Raw genomic sequence first — 17875 nt, 5'->3', positions numbered from 1 at the left:
TATCCTTTCTTCTAAATGTTGAATCATGATATACTTAGGCACCCAGAGACGTGAGGAAGTTATATAGCACTCACCACCCATATACCTGCCATCCAGACTTAATAAATGTTAACATTTTGGCATATTTGATCCAGATTAATTTTAAAGAAATAAACCCTTCATAATATGTTCAAAGTCCCTCCACCCTACCCTGCCTCAAATTCATCTCAAAATAATGCTCAAAAACATTCCTGTACCTCTCTGAGCACATACAACTTTAGAGTAGTTACTTCAAAATGTAATTGGTGAATCACAGAATGTGTCCATCTTAAACTTTTATAACAAATTTCTCTCCAATTTACATCATTACTAGTTTATAGCAGTCCTACATTCTAGATGATACAGTATAATCAGACATTAAGTTTTCTCATAACACATAATGTTTAGCTCCTTGGAGTTTTGATGTTCATTTTCTTGATTACTGGTGAGATTTAGAAACTTTTCAAATGTTTACAGGCTATTTTAACTTCCCTCTGTTCATAACTTCTGACCATTTAAAAAATAGATTCGAAATGTTCTTCAATAGACAATTGGATGAAGATGATGTGGTATAATAATACAATGGAATACTACTCAGCCATAAGAAAAGATGAAATATTGTCATTTGCTACAACATGGATGAACCTTGAGAGTATTGCGCTAAGTGAAATACGTCAGTCAGAAAAATCTAAGAACCATATGATTTTACTCATATGTGGAATGTAAAACTGAAACTCATAGACCCAGACAACAGTATGATGGTTACCTGAGGGAAGGGAGGTGGTGATACTAAAGGTTAAAGGGGGCCAAATATATGATGGAAGATTACTTTACTTTGGGTTGTGGGTACAGAATGCAATATACAGAACATGTATCATAGAAATGAACACTTGAAACCTATATAATCTTATTAACCAATATCATCCCAATAAATTAATTAATTAAAAATAAAATAAATAAAAAATTAAGATTAGGTTCTATATTTTTATTGATTTATAAAAACATTTTATGTATTGTGGACACTAATTCTGTATTTATTACATATACTGAAAATATCTGTTCCCAACTTCTGACTTGTCTTTTAAAGTCAGTGTATGTTATACAGTCCTCATAACAATTTAAATATACTGAAATTTATCAACATTTTCCTGTATGCTTGTACATTTTGTATCTTGAGAATTTTTTCCTATTTAAAGTTTATAAGTATCTTGTATTTTCTCCTAAACAATTTATTTATTTTCTTTTTACAAATTTTCAATTAAAAATATGGTTTGAGATAGGAATCTATTTTCTCCCATATGTATGGCAGTTATTTACCTTCCTTCCTTCCTTCCTCCCTCCCTCCCTCCCTCCTTCCCTCCCTTCCCTCCCTCCTTCCTTCCCTCCCTCCCTCCTTCCTTCCTTCCTTCCTTCCTTCCTTCCTTCCTTCCTTCCTTCCTTCCTTCCTTCCTTCCTTCCTTTTTCTTTCATTCTACTGGTATATAAAAATTGTATTCCTGTTCTTTCTGACTTGTAATGCTTCTCAGTCATATGTCTAGATTATATGAGTAAGCATATAATTATTCTGAGCTCTTTTGTTATTATTCTGTATTTATTTACCTATGCCAATATCAAATTATCTTGATTACTATGCTTTATGATACATATTGATATCTGAAGGACTAATCATCCTTTTCATTTGATCTAACTTTTCAAATTAATTTTATAAAGTTGTACATGCTATGTCCAGTAATCCATTATTATTTTATAGTATATAGTACTATGTATTGTAGTGTATATCCCACACCTGCTATTATATCTTGTAGTAGTTCCATTCCTCACCAAATTAGTCATTATTATTATTATTACCATCACTGTTTTTTCCAATTAAAGGTTACTCAAAATAACTATTTGCTAACAGTTTATTTTCTCATCATTATTTTTAGCAATCTAACCCTCCTAAATGTCCTTTTTATCAAAGTACCTATTTTAATAGTTATTTCTGCAAAAAATCTGTGATGGTTAAACATACTCAGTCATTTTAATAAATTTATTATATATATATATTTTAATTTCTAGAGGTCTCATATATATATTCACCCTGTCTTTTATCATGGTGTGTTATTATATTGAAATTTTTATTCCTTATATTTTTCCTGAACTGCCTACAATCTCCTTAGAGTTTGAGGGACAGCAGAGGTAAACAGAGATTTCTAGATTGATAATATTTTCCCTCAGCACTTTGGAGATATCTCATACCGTTTCTGGAATCTGTTTTTATGACAAGATGTCCTCTGTCATTCAAACTGATACATTGTAAGGAATGTCTCTTTCTAGGTTTGTTTTAAGTTGGTTTTTATTGTTGTTGTTGTTTTAATCTTTTTAACTGCTGCTTCAATACAATGTTTTGTTTTTTTCTAAAATTCTGCTTGGAATTCATCATTCTTTAATCTGATGAGTTATAAAATAAAAACGTAATCATTATCTTTTCTAATATTCTTCTTTCTCATTCTCTCTGTTGTCTCCTAAAATCTTCTTATATGTTTCCTGGACCATTTCATTCTACCTATCCTATTGCTTCATATAGCTTCTATTCTTCTTCTTCAGTGTTGTGCTATTTTCATAGTTATATTCTCAGATCCAATTATTGTTTTTAAGTTTTAATCTCCTGTTTTTCCTGTATACAAAGTATTCATTTTTAATAAATCATTATATTTTTTAATTTCTAGAGGATATATATATATATATATATATATATATATATATATATATATATATATATATATATATATTACCCTTTGAGACAATATGGAGGGACCTGGAGATTATTATGCTAAGCAAAATATGCCAACCAGAGAAAGACAAATATCACATGATCTCACTTATATGTAAAATCTAATGAACAAGAGAAACTGACAAATAAAATAGAACCATTGGCATGGAAGCATGGAACAGACTGATGAATCTCAGATGGAAAGGGGGTGGAGGGGTAGGAAGAGATTAACCAAAGAACTTATATGCATATATGCATTGCCCATGGACACAGACTATAGGGTTGTGAAGGCCTGGGGTAGGGCAGGAACCAGGTGGAGGGGAGCAATGGGGAGAAAAAGGAGATACTGGTAAAACTTTCAACAGTAAAGATAAAAAATGTTGTTTTTATTTTTATTCATCCTCTAAACTTTAGAGAAGATAAAAAAACACAACAGCCAAGACAAAAACAAATTATATGTGCTTAGTATTATGAAGAAGCAGAGCATGCTTTTAAAACTCTCTTTATGTTTGTATTTAACCACCTTCACTGTCCGGATGTCTACCTTCTCTTTTAAGTCTTTTCCTCTTCTTTATTCCACAAGTTAAGACAACCTGTAAATATCTTTCATAATTTAAAGATTTTTGGTTTCAAAAGTGTCTCTTTTCTGAGGCAGATTAATATTATCTTAAGCTTTCTGAATACTTTTAATTTTTTTAGAGCCTTCTCAGAGCCTCTTTTCATTGTAAAAATCTTTCATAATAAGGACAACTCAAATAGATCCCAAACTTCTAGTACTTCTGTATCCACATGCTGTGATTTGCCCCCATGCTTGAAAACAAAGTTTGCTATAACCGAGGATATAGATTGATAAGGTAATGGCTACCAAAAGGAATTTACAACTGAGTGGAAATAGATAGGAAGCAAAGTGGAAGAACATCAAGCCAGAAGCCAACAAAATATGGGTATCTAATGAAATATGCAAGATCTGTCACTTGGGAGTAAAAAAAAGCCAAAAACATGCAGTACATATAGTTTTCCTAAAACAGTTACACAATGATAGTAGATGGGTAGTTGAATAATTTTGTAACAGATGGGTCAATTCAATATCTTCAAATGTACCTGCCTTGCCAAAGCATGCCACAAATACAGGGATTTAAACATCACTCATCTAAACTGAGCCCTTTGGCATGGGAACTTTCTTATCAATTATAATTTAGTTAGCCCAGTATCCTATTTATCTCAACAACAGAATTATTTCCATCCATGGGAGGGGGAGGGTATTAATTTGGGAGTCAATATTATGAGTTTTGTTTTTCCTTTCAAGCAGTTGTCTTACCTCTGGGTTTTGGGCTATATAATCAATTTCCAAAGTCTTCTTAAATTAATCTATTAGTCCATGATGTTATGGCGCAAGAATTGATCTGTAAGACCATGAACATTTAAGTCCAATGGCCATTATTTCATGAAGCTGTGGTCTTGCCATATCATCTTCTGAACCTTTACAAAAATATTCTGTTTCCCTGACATATTCAATGTACTTGCATTTTTGCACATGGTGTTCCTTCTGACTGAAGTCCTAACCTTCCATTTCACTTCCTGCTCCCTGCCTTCTATATGTAAGAAATTCTTACACAATAAATCTCTGTGGAATCTTTCCTGATCCCCTTAGACAGAGCCAATTTGTTCTATTGCATTAAAGTTAAATTTTCCTATTGTACTCTGTACATATCTCAGGTTTAGTTCAATTAGATATATATAGTGATTACTGTGAACTTAAATGTTTCCCTCTCAGTGACAATTCAAGAAAATTCACATACCTTATTTATTTTTGCATCCCCAGAAATCTAAATAGTCCTTTGGATATGGCAAGCATTTAATGAAAATATTTGAATAATTTAATAGTTACTAGAGGCCTGGTGTATGAATTCATGCACCAGTGGGGTCCCTCAGCCTGGCCTGTGGGATTGAGCCAAAACCAGCTTTCCGACATCCCCTAAAGTGTCCCGGATTGCAAGAGGGCACAGGCCAGGCTGAGGGACCCCATTAATGTACCATCAGGGCCGGGGAGGGACGTGGGAGGTTGGCCAGACAGGGAGGGACTGCGGGAGGGCTCCAGGGCGTGTCTGACCCATCTTGCTCAGTCCCAATCTGCCGGACCCCAGCAGCAAGCTAACCTACCAGTCAGAGCATCTGCCCCCTGGTGGTCAGTGCACGTCATAGCGAGTGGTTGAGCAGCCTTATCATATCATTAGCATATAATTGATTGGATGACTGGAAGACCAGACACTTAGCATATTAGGCTTTTATTATGTAGGATTTGCTGAAAGAATGAATAAATGAATGAGCATGTCACTTGAATTAAACTGCTTCATACTCCTGAGAGAAGAAAAGAAGGCACTATATGGGTATCATTATGTATTTATTATTTCTCTCTTTTTGTACTTTTACCTCATACTCATTTTTGTACTAAAAAAGATAAATCAAACTCATTGTAAGAAGGGTTCAAAGTGCTTTGAAAAACAATGTTTTAAAAGGTAAACCAATGAGACTTGTTGATTTGTGATCTACCAGCTGTCAATTTTTTCACCTTGTAATTCCTCTTCTTCATAGATAGGTAAAGGAAATCTTTTACAAAACTTAACAAATAAAGCCATATTTATAAGTAAATAAATAAACTCCCTCCTTTATTTTTTTTTTTAAATGAGAACCAAGCCCTGACCAGTTTGGCTCAGTGGATAGAGTGTCGGCCTGTGGACCAAAGGGTCCCAGGTTCGATTCTGGTCAAGGGCATGTACCTTGGTTGCAAGCACATCCCCAGTAGGGGGTGTGCAGGAGGCAGCTGATCGATGTTTCTCTCTCATTGATGTTTCTAACTCTCTATCCCTCTCCCTTCCTCTCTGTAAAAAAAAACAATAAAATATATTTTTAAAAAATGAGAACCACCAATGAAATTATACAAACTATTCATTTTCCATCCTGCCACCTACACAAAACATAAACAACAGCTGTTGAAATCCTCAGTGCAAATGTCAATTGCAGATAGTGTTACTGAAAATAGTCCTGATATTAATTGCAACCTTTCTTCATCTTAAAGAATATATACAGTTTAAAGAAAGTATAATAGTATCCTTTAGGGCTGAATAGAGAGAAAAGGGAAGGAGTTGACTTGGTAGGTGTCTCCTCTGTCAGCTATTTTAACTTAAGGATTGGAAATGAAAGCATTTTGTCTTTAAGCTACATAAGATTTTACCTACTAAGGTACTTAAATGCCTTATCTCAATACTTATCTAACCTCAACCATTTTTGTCATATTCACATACTACCTCTTTGTTGTTCATTTAGGTTATTTTTCTAAATTTCACTTGACTCACTTTTGAAATACATTTCATTTAAAAGATAAGTTATCACCAGAATAAACAAAAATAAATCACATTATCCACAAATAATAACATATAATAAAATACAATGATATAGATGACAATAGAATACTCATATTGAAAGATAATGAAAATAGAATCGCAGTAATACAAGTAAGTGTAGTTGAAAAGAAAATCCATGTTTTATATTCTAGTTACTACTTGTTTTCTAATTTAAATTAAAACTTAATTAAAATCAAAATATAAGTATTTATTTTAAACTAGTGGCCCGGTGCATGAAATCCATGCACATTAAAAGGAAATTAATTAGAGAAAATATTTTAATATTGCTATTTGCCTTTTCTCTATAATAGAAGTATCCGGTTGGCCCCACCCCCATTGGGCAACTCCAAGTCCCAGCCGGCCCCACCCCCATCAGGCCCCTCCAGGCGGGGGACACAGCCTCAGGGGGACATGGCCTCAGGTCCCCCGGCCCCAGCCCAGCACCATGCAGCCTCAGGTCCCTACTGATCAGTCCTTAGGGAGTCATGGCATCACTGCGTGATGACAATTTGCATATTAGTCTTTTATTATGATGATATTTGTCATGTATCATCTTAAGTATACCACACTTTAGAAAAAATTCACATCTTATTTAATCATTTCAGAAAATCTCTGAATGAGATAATATTATCCCTTTTTATAAATTAAGAAACTGTATTTCTAAGAAAGTAAGTAACTTATTGAAGCTCATTTTTCTAGATGAAAGTAGGCTTTACATCCTACTTTCTGCCTCATTTACTTCTCAATTTTGAAAACTTGTTTGATCTTCAATGCCCCTATTTTTAAGGCACAATGTAACAATACAAATAATAACATGTAGTGCCTTATAATGAAATAAAAATACATAAAATAAAGAAAGGGAGACTGCTATGAGTTCAGATAACGTTCACTAGCCCATTTTTGAGTTGGACCTTAGAAAACAGGTCAAAACACAAGGTACATTTATGTGCCAGAGGAAGTAGTATGAATAAAAGTAAGTTGTTGAAAATCATGAGATGTGTTTGAGGAATAGTGGAAAATCATGATGAAAAAGCTATAGTCAAACTGTCATTAGACAATGCCAGTAAATGCTTCATCATGACAAACATGGTAAGAGTTGAAGACTAGAGAGGATGATAAAGGTAGGAGAGATCATGGGGGTCTTAATTAGGGTGATGATGGTAGGAAAAAAGCAAGGAGCAATATAAGAAACAATCTTTCCTGACACCCTAGACTAGATTTTGATCCCTGACTCACTTCGTTAGGAGAATACATTATTTTTCACAATACTGATCACACTGACAATTACCTATCAAGTATATGTATTTTCTTTGCTTTCTTTGTAGGATAGTCCATGAAAGCAAGAACCATGCTTGTCTTTTCACTATTAAATCTCCTTTGCCTAACAAAGTTCCTGATGCATAGTGCTCTGAAAAGATTTACAAAATGCATGAATGAAAGGAGAAACTGAGGAAATAGAATTTATAAAATTTCAGCTTTATAGGCTGAGAACATGGAATTGAAAGCTGAAGATCTGAGGGGGACTTAGAGAAAGCTCTAAGACAAGGAAAAATTTAAAGTATCCTTTCATTTTACTTTATATTTCTCCCTTTGTCTCATTTTAATTTTAAGTATTCTATTTTTATACAAAAGAATATTTATATTTATAACATTTAATATTAAAAATTAGAAGCAACCTAAATATCCTCCAAGAATGCCTTTGAAATATTATGTAGTTATTAACTATGGCACCATGTGTGTGTGTGTGTGTGTGTGTGTGTGTGTGTGTGTATATATATATATATATATATATATATATATATATGAGTATATATATATATATATATATATATATATATATATATATATATATAATAGGTTCAATATATATAATATTCAATTACATAATACTAGAGGCCTGGTGCACAAATTCGTGCACCAGTGGGGTCCCTCGGCCTGGCCTGTGCCATCGCACAGTCTGGGACCCATCAGGGGATGTTGAACTGCCGGTTTTGGCCTGATCCCCTCAGGCCTGATTCCTGCACCAGGCCTCTAATATATATATAAGATCTTTGGTTAATCTCTTCCTGCCCTCCCCCCGCCCGCTTCCCTCTGAGATTCATCAGTCTGTTCCATGTTTCCATACCTGTCCATTGAGTGTCTGCCCCTTGGTGGTCAGTGAGTGTTATAGCTACCAGTTGAACAGTAATACAGTTGCTTAGGCTTTTATATCTATAGATTGCTAGAGAAGATTAAAGTATTCTTATTTTACATTTTCCTTCTGAAAAATTCACTCATGAATTTCTTAGAGATTTAATTTTATTCTTTTTTAAACCTGCTGATTCTTTCTCATGGTCAGTAGATTCCATGTGAGGGTTCTAAATTTTCTTTGTAAACTCTCTAAAGCAGCTGATTTAAAAAAAATAAAAAAGGAAGTGTTGCAAATAATTTTATATTTTCTACTTCAGTGTATTCTAGGGGGTTGAATATAGGCCCTGGGGATTTCCATATCCATATAAAAACTAAAAGCAGTGATGATGTGTCAATGTTTAGAAATGTTCAAGTTGTGATAGCCCTGGAAAAGACAGGAGTATATATGTGTGGTAAGCAATGTGATTAAAAAAAAAAAAAATCCCTCCTCCATTCATTCATTTGCTCAACACTTACTTGAGTGTACTATGTACCAGCCATGTTTTCTAAGCAATGGAGTAAAATAATAAACTAAACAGACAACAAACCCTAACTTCTGGAGTTCACATTTTAGTGTAAGGGAGAGATAATAAGAAAGATAATAATGGCCTATATATATTGATTACATATACATATATAGTCCATTATATATTGATGCGTGCTAAAGAAAAAATAAAACAGATAGATGAAATAAAAAAGTTTTGGAAGTGGTTAAATTTTGGGTTAGGTTGATGAAGATAAAACTCACTTAAAAGTAACTTTTGAGTAAAGATTATAAGTAAATGAAAGTAAGCCGGAAAGATATCTGAGGAAAGAATAGTCTCTGTGAAGACCTTGAGAAGGGACTATGTCTGGCTTGATTGACAACAGTAAAGAGGTCAGTATGGCTGAAGAAGAGTGAGGAGAAAGATGGTAGAAAATAAGGTCAGAGAGGAAGAAGGTGGGTCAAGGGGGAATATGGAAAGTAGAACCTATAGGCCTCAAAAACTGTTGTGGGCACTTTGGTTTTTGCTATGAATGAGGTAGGAAGCAATTTCAGAATAGTAATATTATGATATGACTAATGTTTTAATAAGATAATTCTTGCTGCTGTCTTGAAATTTTTGATGGTAGGAGGTCAAGGCTGAAAGTAGAGAGAACAGTTTAAAAACTATTACAATTATCAAGTTTAAAGTCACTGTAGTTTGAACAAAGCTAATGCAAATGGGAATAAAAAGAAAGTGGTCATATTCTGAACATGTTTTGGAGGTAGTGGCTGATGGATATGAGAGGAGGAAAGGATAACTTCAAAGCTGTTGGCATGAGCAACTGGAGTGCTGAATTTACCACTGGCTGAAATTAAGTTCGTGGATAGAGCAGGTTTTTTCAGGAAAAAATAAAAAGTTCGATTTTGGACATGTTAACTCTGGATATCTTTTAGGTATCTGAGTGCAGACATCAAGTAATCTGGATATACAAGTCTAGCATTTTAAAGAATATAAATGGTATTTAGAGACATGATAACTGGCTGAGATTCTGAAAAGGCTCAAAAACCTAATCCTTGAGTATTTTGACATTTACAGTTATCTACTTAATATATAGTTTCCTTACTGAACTGTGAATTTTGTGAAAGCAATGAACAACGAAGAAAAAAGGACAAGAAAGTTGAGTCTATGCAATGGAAGTGATTATAATGAATGTCCATGGAATTTAAGCCAGGTAGAAAGTTGTATGCTAGGAGAGAGGTGAGAACCAGAAAAAAAGATGAAAGGCTCAATGAAATGATAGGGGTCAAAAGATTGTTGGAGTCAAGTTACATATAGATATTTAAGATTTGTATTATGGATACTATGTTTTATTTGGTTAATATGCTTATCAAAGATAACATTTATCAAGATTTTAATATGAAGCAAATACTTAACTACTTATTTAATCTTCAAAGAATTCTTTGATAAGTGGACTCAAAAAAATTAAGCAACCTGCTGGAGGTCAATCAACTAAGTGGCAAGGTCTGAATGCCAGCCAATGTCTGACACAAAATTAAAAGGCCTTCTAGTCAAGATGGCGGCATAGGTAAATGTGATACTCAGAACCTCCACAACTACATCAAAATAACAAATAAACTACAGAACAACTATTATTCAGAACCACCTGAAATCTAGCTGAACAGAAATCCTACAACTAAGAATTTAAAGAAGAGGCCACATGGAGACTGGTAGGAGGCATGGAGAAGCTGAACAGGCTGATCACACACCTATATGTGGTGATTAAAAATTGGGATGCATGTCTAGGCTTTTGAGGGCTCCCTTGAGGAACCAGCGTCCCAGACCCACACCAAAACCCCCATCCCAGGATTCCAGTGCCAGGAAGAAAAGCCCCCATAACTTCTGGTTATAAAAACCAGCAGAAACTGTGGCTGAGTGACATGAGGGCTGCTGGAGTCCCAGGAAGTTCCTCCTAAAGGGCCTACTCATGGGACTTATGTAGACTCACTCACTCTGAGCTCCAGCACTGGAGCAGCAGCTCAAAAGATGCCAGGGACATGTGGTGAGGAATCAAATTGTCTGGAGGGGCAGCTTTCTGCTAGCAGAGGCCATTTTTTCTTTGCTGAGCCATCTCCACACAGCTCAGGCAGGCAAGTGTCCTTTCTGAATCTCCATCAATCTGACTAACTTTGTTCATCATCCCTAGTGATTCCCTGAGACCATGCCCCACACAGATTGCAGGCTCCCCCAAGCCTGTTCCAGTGGCTTTTCCATACAAATGACCTCTCTGAGTTCATACTTCTGACTTTCCTAAAATCTCTCAAACAAGCAGCTTCTAGCCTCTGCATGCCCTGTAACTCTTGCTAAGTGGCCCCAGGCCCTGCACTAGCAGCAGCCAGTCTTGGTTTGAAGCTTGGACTCTCTTGGGCAGGAGTCCTCAAACTTAGGGGTCCCTAAACAGGGGGCCAGTTCACTGTCCCTCAGACCATTGGAGGGCCGGACTATAGTTTAAAAATAAAACTATGAACAAATTCCTATGCACACTGCACATATCTTATTTTGAAGTAAAAATCAAAACGGGAACAAATACAATATTTGTATTTGCATGTGGCCCGCGGGCCGTAGTTTGAGGACCCCTGCTCTTGGGCAAAAGAGTGAATGAAAGTACTAGATTTAATGGGGTAATCACTTTGTAAGTTATATAAATGTCTAATCACAGGGTTGTACAACCAAAACTAATATAATGCTACATATCAACTGTAATTTAACAATAAAAATGTTAAGAAAAAATCATACTTCCCTAAACAATCCCATGGGTTGTTCTGCTTCTAATTAGCCTGCCTGCACTACAGCTTCCCCAAACGACAGCCTCCAAGCAGAAATACCTGAAGCCTTCATATTTTTGCTACCATAAAGCTTTCTCATTCTGCAGCCTGCCTCTGAGTCTCTGCCAAGTGCAAGTGATGGTAGCTGACTCCCTTGTTATAGGCAAGCTCTGAATAAATAGCCACTGGTTGTTCTCATTAAGATGGTCATTTATTTCCACAACTAAGATAGAATAAATTAAAATACTCATTACAAAAATTAGGAGAGGCCTAACCGCCAGTGGAGGCAGGATGCCTGTCATATGTTAGCAGTCCATGTGAACATGCTTAGTTGTGTTGGGATCAAAAACCCCTCTCTTTATTCTCTGTGTTTTTATATCCCTCGATGCCCTTGGTGAACAATTTGGTGAAGTCTTTGTGAAAGTCCCTTTCTGTCTTAGAGGAATTGAAGAGAGTTAAGAATGTTTTTATTCATAATAGGTCTAAATAATCTCAGGAAGCAATTCTAACTCTGGGCTCTCCCAAAATAAAGACATTCAGGGGGACTTAGTTAGGACACCTGATCCAGTGCCCTGGGTGCATAGTCTCATAAAAGTACTAATGTAGTGAATTATTTGCTAGTTATCAGTAAGAATTGCAGAGCTGAGTCTTCAGAGGAAGATGCTAGCTAGAGGCATGTGTTTGGGAGCTATCCTCATGGTGGGTACGGTTGTCCACCTTGAGGGAATAGGTATGTTCTTACTATCAGCTGTACTCAGGAAATGTCCAGCCAGTATCCAATGAAATACTACTCAGCAATAAAAATAAATGAACTATTGATATCAGAAAAATTATGAACAAATCCCAAAATAATGAGGCTGAGTCTAATAAGCCAGACAAAATAAGAGAAAATACCATATGACTCCATTTATATAAAATTCTACAAAATACAAACAAATCTATAGCAACAGAAAGCATATTTGTTGTTGACTGGTGACAGGGTAAGAGGAGAGAAGGTTTACAAAAGAGCACAAAGATGCTTTAGGTGATGATGGAGGTATTCATTGTCTTCTTGTAGTGATGGATATGCAGGTGTTGACATATGTCAAAATCTATCAGATTGCACCCTATAAATATGTGCAGTTTATTGAATGTCAATTATACTTCAGTAAAGTTGTTGAAAACACAAAAGGACCCTTAGCATCTAAAACATAAAAATAGTTGGTTTTCTCAAAAAGGAGGGGTTAAAAGAGACAAAATGACTTCATTTAAAAAGAAATCCTATGTAATAACGAGTAATATCCAAACTGTACCCTTCAGAGTTCGACTGACTGCAAGTCAGTTGCTATGATGTGCACTGACCACCAGGGGGCAGCGAGGAACGAAGGAAGGCCCTGGCTGGCAGCTGGCAGCAGGGGGAAGGAAGGCCCAGATCGGCCCTGATTGCCAGCCTGGCCTAAGGATCCTATCGGTGCATGAATTTCAAGCACCAGGCCTCTACTATAAAATAAAGAAGAAAAAAAGAAACTAGGACAAGTTAGCAAAAACTATTTTCTTTTCTATGCTATCTCTACCTAATTTCAGTTATTCTCTTCCCTCTCACCATAGTTTTCCTAAGGACATTTCACACCTGTCCATTTCTGACACCATTTAACATTTAGTAACAGCAATTATTAACTGTGTATTTGGGGTATATGTTTCTGTCTGCCTGCATTACAAGTGGATCAATAAAGAATTTAAGAAAATCCAATTAATTCTATTTTTCTTTTCCATTTTACTTAGCTTGGATTAAGTATAGAAACAGACTTAACCATGGTACTTAATTTTTGTTTCAGAAATTGATTTTTACTCTATTTTCTGCTGTTTCTTAGGAAACAAAGTTTTCGAAGTCTATACTCTATTAATCTCAGCAATTTTTGGCAGACAAACGATTCTAAGAGATCCTGGGAATGCTCTATGTTCCCTTTCTTTGCCCCAATACAAGAAAATCAGAGGCGTTCCCCCAGCCCCAATTTGGAAAAGAAAAAATATCACTAAGGATCAACCATGCAGTAACACTTACTAGAATCTCATCCTCCTTTCCACTGAACATTTGAAAATATATTCAAGGGCTTAGCAGCAAATCTAAATTAGGACTCCACATACAGGAACATTTGGGAATTTAACTGCATCATGTTGGAAAGTTCCCTGATGGGGAAGGGCTGCTTCAGATTCAGGATTGTGGGCCAAAATGATCAATTTGTTTCCTGTCGGCACAGCTCAAATTACATTCCTGATTCAGTAACACTGAGCTCTTTCCAGCACATCCATTAAGGGAACTTGGCTCATGTTGAGGATGTCTGTAGGACCTAATGTCTATGAGAAGGACCGTACCCCTCGCCAGGGGAGAACGGAACACTGGGTTCTGAGCAGGAGGCCTTCAGCTCAGTATTGTAACGTTGTGTGAAAAGCCTGCTGACCAATCTGATGCCAGATATCACAGGCATTTGGACAGAACAAAATCCAAACTCCTGCAGCTCACTCACTGAAGCTCCATGGACCACATTTTAAATAAATGTATCTAAAAACGTGAATAATTAGTTATCCACCAGAAATAAGAATACTAGGAAGTAGTTATATGAGAAAATAATGTATTAGAAATAGGTAGGCTTGACCCAGACATGTAGTAGAAGAACCTCTAGTTCTTACTCTAGAACACCACCATCAGTTTGTGGGGCTTTTTTCCTAGCAATGTTCTAAGAGCCTATTCTCATATAATTCACATAATGATAAGTATTATTTATTATTTGATATGTGCAAGGCATTGCGTGAAGCGCCTTACATGCAGTTCATACCTCACCACAATTTTGCATATATAGGAGCTAGCTTTACATTTTCGGTGCAGATATAATGGGTCACTGCTTTGTTCCTTGTGCTTTAAATACACTAAGTACAGTCTCTCCTCAGGTCTCATGCCTCACTCTGATCTCGACCTGGAGCCCTCATTCTCAGATATTCATACGATAACTCCCTCACCTTCTTCATGCCTTTATTAAAGTGACACTTTTTAATAAAGCCTTTTTTTTTGGTTGTTCTCCTTTTATTTTTCAACATTGTGTTTATCAGCGCCTAACATCATGCTTCACTTATTTCTTCTCCCACCACCCTCATTAGAACGCAAGCTGTATGAAGATAGGAATGTTTAGCTCTTTTATTTATTAGCCAGAAGGATGATTGCATGTTATAGGTACTTTTCAAATATTTGGTAGTGGTAAGTGGATGTAATGTTTCTTTTAAATACAGCCACTTGTTATCATTAATAAGAAAGTTAAAAACAAAAGCAAACTCTTTTAAAAAATCTTTGTTCTTAGTTTAGATGAAGCAATACTTGTGCTCAGATAACTTCACCCAAACATACTTTGCCAACAACAGGCTAACCAACTGAACTGACTGGGCAGTATTTCTGAGTTTATTAGCCGGTATCCCATGCAAAAATACTATGTGGCACCCTAGGCTTTTCCCTCCTGAAACTTCCAATCTTGTTGGGAGAGAAAATATAATCTGAAGCAACTAGAAGGCAATATATTAAATAGTTATTTATTCATTCATTCACAGAAAAAAATATTAGCTTTATGTGCTTTCTGGTTTAGGTGCAAAAGGTGTAGAAGTAAGACACAGTGCCCAACTTTAAGGAATTTACAGTCTGGTAGAAGAGGTAGGATGATACTACAAGATAAAACTTGTTCAGTGAATAAAAACTTGATAAGTGGAATAAAATGTGCTAAAACTGAGTAAAGAGATAAAATGCCTTGAGAGTTCATAAGACGGAGAAGTTACAAAGACAGTTTATTATAAAGTGCTAAACTGAATGCAATCGAATGACAAACTGCATGGGAGAGACGATAAAATGCTATTGCCTATCACTCCTGCAATTGAAATACGCCAGGGATTTTGGTAAGCTTTCATGCAGAAAATAACATATGCCAAGGCTCATATTTCTCTTAGTTCCTTGTGAAAGGGCACTGAACATTAAACAGCGACAACCCTGAATGATGTTTCCAGCTGTTCCTAAGAGCAATTCCATAACCTCAGTTTTGTTGTTCACTCCCAAGTTTTGCAAACAAACTAAAGGGAAAGTCTAGTATTAATTTCCCAAAGTTTAAATTTATACTTAGATCCATGCAAAATTGACTAAACACACAAAATTTCAACTGAAATTGTTACATCACCTGGGAAACATTACCTTGTAAAAAATGGAGACAAACAGAATGCAATCATATTTCAACTACTTATTTGCCTTATTTTGCCAGATTCCACAAGTGGTACTGATTACTGTAGAAAACTTGAAAACACACAACATAAAAGTAAAATTTACCTGTAATACTGTTACTACCTAAACGCTAGAAAATTAGTATAGAACCTTCTGTATATGGGTGCACATATAGATGCAGACTTAGTGATAAACATAGATACTGTTGTGATACTGTTACTGGTTATAATTTGCATAATGTCTTGACCATTATTGTGATCAATTGGACCACCATTCAATATGCTGCAAAGACATGATTTCTTTTACCTCCATGATATCCCATTTCATGGATAAGCCAACTACTATGCCAACTATTTATATATATAAAAGCCTAAGCGACTGGCCAACCAACTGACCAGCTGACCGGCCGGTAGCTATGACATGCACTGACCACCAAGGGGCAGATGCTCAATGCAGGAGCAGAAACCACAGGCATGGAAACATGGAACAGACTGGTGAATCTCAGAGGAAAGTGGGGAGAAGGGAGGGCGGGAAGAGGTTAATCAAAGATCTTATATGCATACTAGAGGCCCAGTGCACGGATTTGTGCATGGATTCATGCACCAATGGGGTCCCTCAGCCTGCCCTGCACCCTCTTGCAATCCAGGATCCCTTGGGGGATGTCGGAGAGCTGGTTTTGGCCTGATCCCCACAGGCCAACTGAGGAACCCCACTGGTGCAGGAATCCATGCACCAGGCCTCTAGTTATGCAAATGCTATTTTAAAGTATACAAAAGTGTTTGCTTTTCTGATCATTTCTCTAGGATGAATTCCTAGAATAAGACAAAAATGGTGAAAACCTTTTTCAAGACTTCTATTAAGTGTTGCCAAATTGTCTTCCAAAATGTTACATGCTATAAATCCTGTCCAGCAGTATCCTGGAGTGATCATCCTCCCATACTCTTGTCACCTGGAGTATTGCCATGTTCTTTTCCTAATTTAGTGCCCATTCACATTTACATTTTCATTGTTTTAAATACTGATTGAGAATATTTTAAGAATTTACTTGAATTTACCTCAATCTTTATGAACTATCTAGAATGCTGGTGATTTTTATCTTGGGTCATATGAGCTCATTATAAGTATAACTGTCTTATTTGTGACTAATTTTTTGTTTTAAGTATAGTAAAGTTTGCATGTAGTCAAGTCTATATCTTTCTTTGTGAATTCTGATAACATATATGATTATGAAGCCCTTCTCAAAACTAAGATGGTAATTACAGACTATTTTTAAGGTTTTATATTGTTACTATATATATATATATATATATATATATATATATATATATATATATATATATCCACCAACCATTACAGCAGAATGACCAGAATGACCACCAGTGGCTACGACACGCACTGTGGCAGCCAACCGGCCTAATCAGGGCCCCAATAGCTCTCCCCCGGCCCCCGATGGTCCTCCAACACCTTTGTTGTGAGCCAAATTAATAAATGCCCACTGATTTGATTAGTGAGTCAATATTCAGGTTCAGTCACCTACAGACTCAGTAAACCTGGCCAGATCAAGCCTAAACTGGCAGTCGGGCATCCATCTTGCAATCCAGGACTACTCGCTCCTAACCACTTGCCTGCCTGCTCACTCCTAACCACTCACCTGCCTGCCTGCTCAATGCACATCATAGCGACCAGTCATTCTGGTGGTTCTGGTTGTTCCATTGTAAAGGCCGCTTAGGCTTTTATATATATAGATATATAGTAATATAAGGAGTGAAGAACATATAAATATCCATGTAAGTTTCACAATATCCCAATTCATTTACTTTTTCATTAATTAATGTTTATGTGTTATGTGCCAGACAATTTTCTAGTGCTGAAGTGAGGAATAAGGCAGGTGAGGTCCTTGCCCTTGTGAACTACTGTCACATATACATGAGGAACGTGTAGCTGATTGGGTAAAGCAATTTGCGCAAATTCACATATATTGTAAGTGAAGAAATTATTTTATTTTCCTATTTTATGAG

The sequence above is a fragment of the Myotis daubentonii genome, chromosome 9, assembly GCF_963259705.1.
Source record: "Myotis daubentonii chromosome 9, mMyoDau2.1, whole genome shotgun sequence".
Classification (NCBI taxonomy): domain Eukaryota; kingdom Metazoa; phylum Chordata; class Mammalia; order Chiroptera; family Vespertilionidae; genus Myotis; species Myotis daubentonii.
Note: the sequence above shows the minus strand (reverse complement) of the source record.